Raw genomic sequence first — 7,117 nt, forward strand, 5'->3', positions numbered from 1 at the left:
CATTGTACACATGTATACACATTGTATAGACATGTATGTCTATAATATTTTATTGTTTTTAACAATCTGTCATATATGTGCGAATGGATCCTTCTTAAATTATAACTATTCATAAAAAATGTTGTGTGTATAATTAATAATATTAATATCTAAATTAATATTAATATTTCATATTAAAATCTTAACAGAGAATATCAAGTATTTTAATAATAGAACAATTAAGATTTTATTATTATCGATGTTGATATTATACGTCATCATTATTGGCTCATCACTATTTCTCATTCTGATTATCTTACAGTAATTTTGTACTTGTACTGTGTCAGTATTTGCATATGTAATAAACATATTTGGCCAACGTAAAACAACCAGTTGTCGACAATTATTAGCTTAACAAGATTTATCAGCCAGTACTGAGCCATCGCACACTGATAATTGGTTGGCCTACCTATATAGAATAAATCAGCATTATGATGAAAACCAATCCTTGGCAAATCCTTGACATAACTGGCTGTTGAATAATCTGGCGTTACAACGAAATGTGACGCTTGCCCAAGTTTGGAAACCAATTCTCGGTCAGAATTCTGTTATCCAGTACTGTACCATTATCCAGTACTGTACAAACTAAAGACTGGCTATCTACTTACACAGAATATTCTGACGAAAACCAATGCCTGGCCAATGGCTGGCAGTTATATTTCGACTAAGATTCTGTCCGCCAATATTAAGCCAGTATAAGCGAACTATACCGGCGGACATAATTTTGGCCGACATATAGCTGCCAGCCATTGGCCAAACATTGGTTTTCGTTCTAACGCCAGACTATTCTGTGTAAGTAGATAGCCAATCTTTAGCTTGTGATGGTACAGTACTGGATAACAGAATTCTGGCCGAGAATTGGTTGCCAAACTTTGGCCAAGCGCCAGACTTCGTTGTAACGCCAGATTATTCAACAGCCAGTTATCAGCCAGTGTTACTCGAGTACTGGCTGACGAACTCTGACCGGTACTTGGTTCCCATACGTTGGCCAAACATCGGCCTTTAGCAGCCAATCATTTGCCAGTCGTCGGCCAGTACTGGCTAGCAGAACTCTGGCTGACAGTTGAGCACCAGAGCTCTGGCAAAGCGTTGGCTTCGTTGTCACTACTGGCGACCCTATATGGGATACCGCCGAACGAGACCTTTCCGAATTCGATCGTTGTATTTGATATTATCTGCGACAAACAGGAGCCGATCAGAGAATATTTCACCATAGGACGGCACTGCGACATCGACTGCTTTTATCTTAGTCAAACGTACGCCAGAATACTCAAACATTTAGTGCGCGACAATGTGAATTTGTTGCTGCTGTTTAAGGACAATACTAATCTGAGACACATCTACAACGATCACGTGAACACCGATATGTCGTACGAAGATTTTCGCACTCTATATCGTGAGTGTTGGCGACGCAAGCACGGTTTCCTAACGTTAGATAAAGACAACGCGTTACAGAACGGCCGATACAGACGCGGTTTCAACGATTTCATGGTGTTGTGAAAAAAAGAATAAAATCAGTCTCGCCGTGACTTTCTCTTCAGTCGACGACGACGACGACAACGACGACGATGACGAGTACAATGAACGAGCGCCATCGCCGCATCGAATCGCAGGAAAAAAACTGCGAAGCAAATTGCGAAAATACGAGATTCGATTTGTCGAAAGCATAGGATACTGAAAACCGGTGCGACGGAGAGTGAAATTGCGTTGGAGAAACAATTCAAGCCTATCGCCGAACCTCTGAAACAGATCGCAAAACAAACGGTAGAATCATCGAGAATCGATAAAGGACCGATGTTTCTCGGCAAGAGAAAATTCGAGGGAAAGCATTACAAGGCCGAGTACGACAACGTCGCTGCGGCAGCAGTCACCGATTCTTCCTTAAAATCTGCCGATTTACCGTCAGCAGCAGCGGCAGCAGCAGCAGCAGTGGCGAAGGAGCACGATGGAGGCAAAAACGGTGTGGAGGAAGACGTATTTTTCAAGACTAGACGACAGTCTAGTCTTTTCGAGACGACAGTCTCGATCGCATGTCTGTTACACCGAAAAGTTCGCCGTCAACGTGGGGATCTTTGGGCAGCAAATATGTGAATCTTTTTCTCGGGGGCGATTCGAGGCGCGAGTTGGATCACGTTTATGGAGTGTACCTGAACGATAAGAATGTTATGATACTGGGAAACAAACCTTTTCGCGTTAACGCAGACGACTGTAGGCGATATGACGCACTCAGGCATGCTCGGACTGTACGAATTGATCTTCAAGAGAATGCCCGACGAATTGATTTTCACGAACAACGACGTGAAGACATACATAAAGATATTGATGACTACGTCCGCACACAAACGCAATCATTTAGCCGCCAATTCTGCAATGGGAAACAAAGGTTACAAATGGAGTCATATTATCGCTCCGTTTATAAAACGATCGCGAACGCGATCAGCGAGTGACGCGGCGGCGACGGCACCAATGACGATGACGGGCATTGGTATCGCGCTACCATTGGCGTCGCCACCACCGCCACCACCTTCGAGGATGACATTAACAAATAACAAAGTGGATTATATGCATTGGGACGACACCAATGAATTGGTGAATCGTCTTCAGTTGCTCGACGCGTCGCGTCGAGCTGGCAACAATGCGCATGATAACGAAATTATCTCAATATAGGAGGAGCTTCGCGAGATCGGAATAATAGTGAATTAATAATAATTTTTTATGTCAAATAACACTCTATAGAATTATATTTTACGGCGACGCGCGCACAATGGCGGTCAATAAGTTTAGAATGCCATTGAGAAGGCGTTACGACTACGATTACGCGGAACAGTTGCGATTGCCGATTGAACTGTTGAAAAATTTTGTGCGCGAATTCGCGTTGTTATCTTCCGCGAATGCGGACGGTGAGAAAGAGAGAATTTACGATGCAAAATTTCGTAGAATTCGTAATCTAGCCGAGCCGATGATTCCGATGCTGCACCTAAAGTTTATGTCACAAGCACCGGTCGTGCTGTCAAGAACGAGATCGAGACTTGTCGATTCGTTCAAGATTTTTGCGCACGAAATCATCGAGAAAATGAGATCGCTCAATGCGGAATCGAGGCACAAGATAGAGAAGGCGCATCAAAACATTGTCGAAAAAATATCGATACTATTGAGAGAAAAAATTGACACGTATTAGCAAGAGATACACAATTGTTTGCAGGAAAAGGTAAGAAATGATGACTTTATTCGAGAATTGAAGAACATCGACGCGAAAATTGCAGGCATGAAGACGAAAGACGATTCGACGCAAAAGGAAGGTTAAAATGAACGAAGATATAAAAACGTTGAAGAGCGTTATGGATCACGTAGTGTTGGGTATGAATTATTTAATGGGACAAAAAGAAGAAAAATGATAAGTGTGGAAAAACGAAAACTCGCGGAGGAATTGCATGCGCCCGCTCGTAGGAACTTTCCGCGACGTCGAGTCGTAGTGCGCGATTACGACGATCTGTGGCAAGCCGATGTGGTGAAGATGCGTCCCTATGCTCAACAGAACAAAGGGCACAATTATATTTTGACCATGATCGATGTATTAAGCAAACACGCGTGAGCGTTACCGCTCAAGAGCAAGAACGGAGCGGAAATTAGCCGTGAAGTTGTCGGGGCTCGTGCGCGGCAAACGATGCCCGAAAAATTTCGGGCAAACGGACGAAGGGAAGGAATTCTACAACGCTGATGTGCAAAAAGTGCTCACGAGACACGCCATAAATCACTATTCGACCTATTCGGTGATGAAAGCGTCCGTGGTAGAAAGATTCAATCGGACTTTGAAAAATAATATGTGGAAATTGTTCACGATCAACGGATCGTACAGATGGATCGATACGTTGCCGCAACTGCTGTCGGATTACAACGCTCAGAGACATCGCACGATCGGCATGCGACCGATCGATGTGACGCGAAACAATGCCCGGGTTCTTCTGACAACGGTCTACAGTAACACGAAGATAATTCTTCCCGGAAAATTCAAGATCGACGATCCGGTGTGTGTAAGCAAATTTAAAACGGTGTTCGAAAAAGGTTACACGTCCAATTGGTCCACGGAAATCTTCAAGGTAGTCAAAGTGCAACGAACAAATCTGGTGACATATCTGCTGCAAGATTTTCGAGGAAACGCGATAAAGGAGGGATTCTACGAACAAGAGTTGCAACGAACCACTCATTCCGACGTTTATCTTGTGGAAAAGGTGTTGCGCAAGCGCGGCGATCGCGTATACGTGAAGTGTCTGGGATTCGATGAATCGCACAATTCCTGGATTCACAAGTCGAACGTTTTGTGATGGATCAATTTCCTCTTCTCCTCCCCCTCCGTTTTCTTTTTCTGTCGCGTCCCGCGTAACCGTATGGACTTTCATGCGCGTTGCAATCGTCGATGTGAGCGGAGGAGGAGAAGGAGGAAGAGAAAGTATTACAACCGCGATAATAATGACAAGGGCACTTGTCTCTGTCATTATCGCCAGTGTTGTGGTCGCGTTTCGCATTACCGCGGCCGTCACTGCCGGAAATGTTGACGGAAAGCTGACATCGGGACCTTTTGGTGATTACAACGATAACGACGTCGAGTTGGCGATTCGATATCTGCAAAAGTATGGTTATCTGCAAAAAAATGGGTTCGATTCAATTACGATCGACAATGCGAAGGAGAGGAAGATTGAAATGGAAAAACTTCTACGACAAGCACTCGCTCTGTATTAGAAAATGTGTCGAATCGCAGGCAAGGGAGAACTGAATAACATTACGCTAGATCTAATAAAAATGAAATTTTTAAATTCCGAAGTAGCTTTGCATGAGGAAAATAGAGTCTTATTTCCAAATTTAACGAATATAGCAAAATGTTTCGGCATATCTGACATTACGACCTTATGTAATGAATGGCAAATTTTACCTTCACAATTTGATAACGCGAATAAAATTGTTTTAGTCAATTTCGAAAGTCTTGAAATGTGAAACACTATTTTTGAGAAAATAATTGTAATAATGAAACGTTCTTTCCAAATTTAGAAAAATTAATATATGGTGTTTTATCTCTTCCATATTCTAATGCTGAAGCAGAGAGGATTTTTTCCATTGTCACTGATGTCAAGAATAAAAAGAGGAATTGTATTAGTATCACTTCTTTTGACTGAATTTGCAAAATACGATCCAGCTTTCAGGCTCATAATGTAGATTTTAGCATTTTCCAAGTTGATTCTAGACATTTGGAACTGCATAATACTGCATAATACTATAATATGCATATAAATTTGTATTGCATAGAAAGAAAAGAATTTAAAAGTTCAAATAATACCAAAGATTTTAATGGTGATAATGAATATGAAGACGACATTAATTATGAAATATATGATGAAATATAGACTGTAATATTTTATTTTAATATTAGCTTTTTTAATATTAACAAATATACTGAGATTAACTTCATATTGTTACATAAAAATTAACATGTATTATTATATTATATTACAGAAAAAATTTCTTTTACAGATTTAAAAATATTTAGTTATTTTTATTTGTCATGCTGTCATTGTCTTCCATATTTTGAAGTACTGGCACTTCTCTTTTTTATTCTGTTTCTACTAAATTCTTTAATTAACAATGCATTTCTGTCACAATAATTTCGAATAGATCTTTCCTTTAATAGATATTTTTTTTTTTTATATAATTATATACTTTTTTGTACTTTTTATTTTAACATTTTCTGACAAATTATTTTTTATGCAATAATGACATTTTTTTTAGATTATGATTTCTTATATATATATATATAATAAGAAAATAATGACTGTGATATGCCATGCTAAGATGTATGCTTCAGTATTTTTTTATTTTATCTATTACGCAGATTATTTATTTTATTTATTACGTAAATTATTTATTTTATTATTATTGTGATATAGCATGTCTAAGTACATGCATAAGTGCCACATTTTTTTTAATTAATAATTTTTTTATAAATTTTTTTATGATTATTTTTATTTTATTTATTACGTAAATTATTTATTTTATTATTATTGTGATATAGCATGTCTAAGTACATGCATAAGTGCCACATTTTTTTTAATTAATAATTTTTTTATAAATTTTTTTATGATTATTTTTATTTTATTTATTTTATTTTTTTTATGTTTGGTAGCAAAAATGTGATTACACACATATGCGTTCACGCTCATATGTGTAGTCATAATATATTAATTGTTTTACAAATTTTATATCTATTATTATTTATATAAATTTTATTAATATGTATTGTAATTAATATATATTGTAATTAATATATACGTATTTATTTTTGTTGTATTTATTATAAAATATTATTTGTTATGTACAATTTTTTTGTAAGAATACTGGTAAGGTTTTTCTGCAGTTTTCCTTACTCTTGCAACAAATGTATTCGTGTGATTGATTGGCTGCAGAAATCACAAAATAAAAAATATATTTATTTTTATTTATGAAAAAGAAACCAAATGCAAACCAAATTTCATGCAAATCGCATAATTTTTAAAAATTTTTGGAGGCCAATTTGGACCCGCCATTTTGAATTTTGAAATTTGACTCCGAATTTGATCAAAAAAATCTATGGATACCAAGCTTTATTAAATTTGGTTAAGAATTAATATTAATTTTGCAAAGATGCGCCATATGGCGTTAGTGATACTGAAAGGGTTAATATTTCGATAATTATTGCAGATATTATAAAACGGTATAGAAATATAATAATCTATGATATTACAAATGATATCATAGAACGATATAAAATTGTATAGAACTTTCATGTTCACCTCATTATATTTCCACGAGAGATTCAAAAATTGTTTTGAAATACATTGTATATACATGTATCTGATGGTTATAGTGTCATTTTAGACACTTTCCAGCAAAATATGCCACTACAATATTTTTTAAACAATATCAAAGTATATTATGTATGTAAGTATGATCTTTATTGATCCCCATATAGGGTTACAATTTCCAAATTACAACTCTTCGCCTATCACACACACACACACACACACACACACACACACACACACACACACAC

Source organism: Odontomachus brunneus, unplaced genomic scaffold (genome assembly GCF_010583005.1).
Source record: "Odontomachus brunneus isolate Ranch 3 - 2012 unplaced genomic scaffold, Obru_v1 Obru_scaffold_239, whole genome shotgun sequence".
NCBI lineage: Eukaryota > Metazoa > Arthropoda > Insecta > Hymenoptera > Formicidae > Odontomachus > Odontomachus brunneus.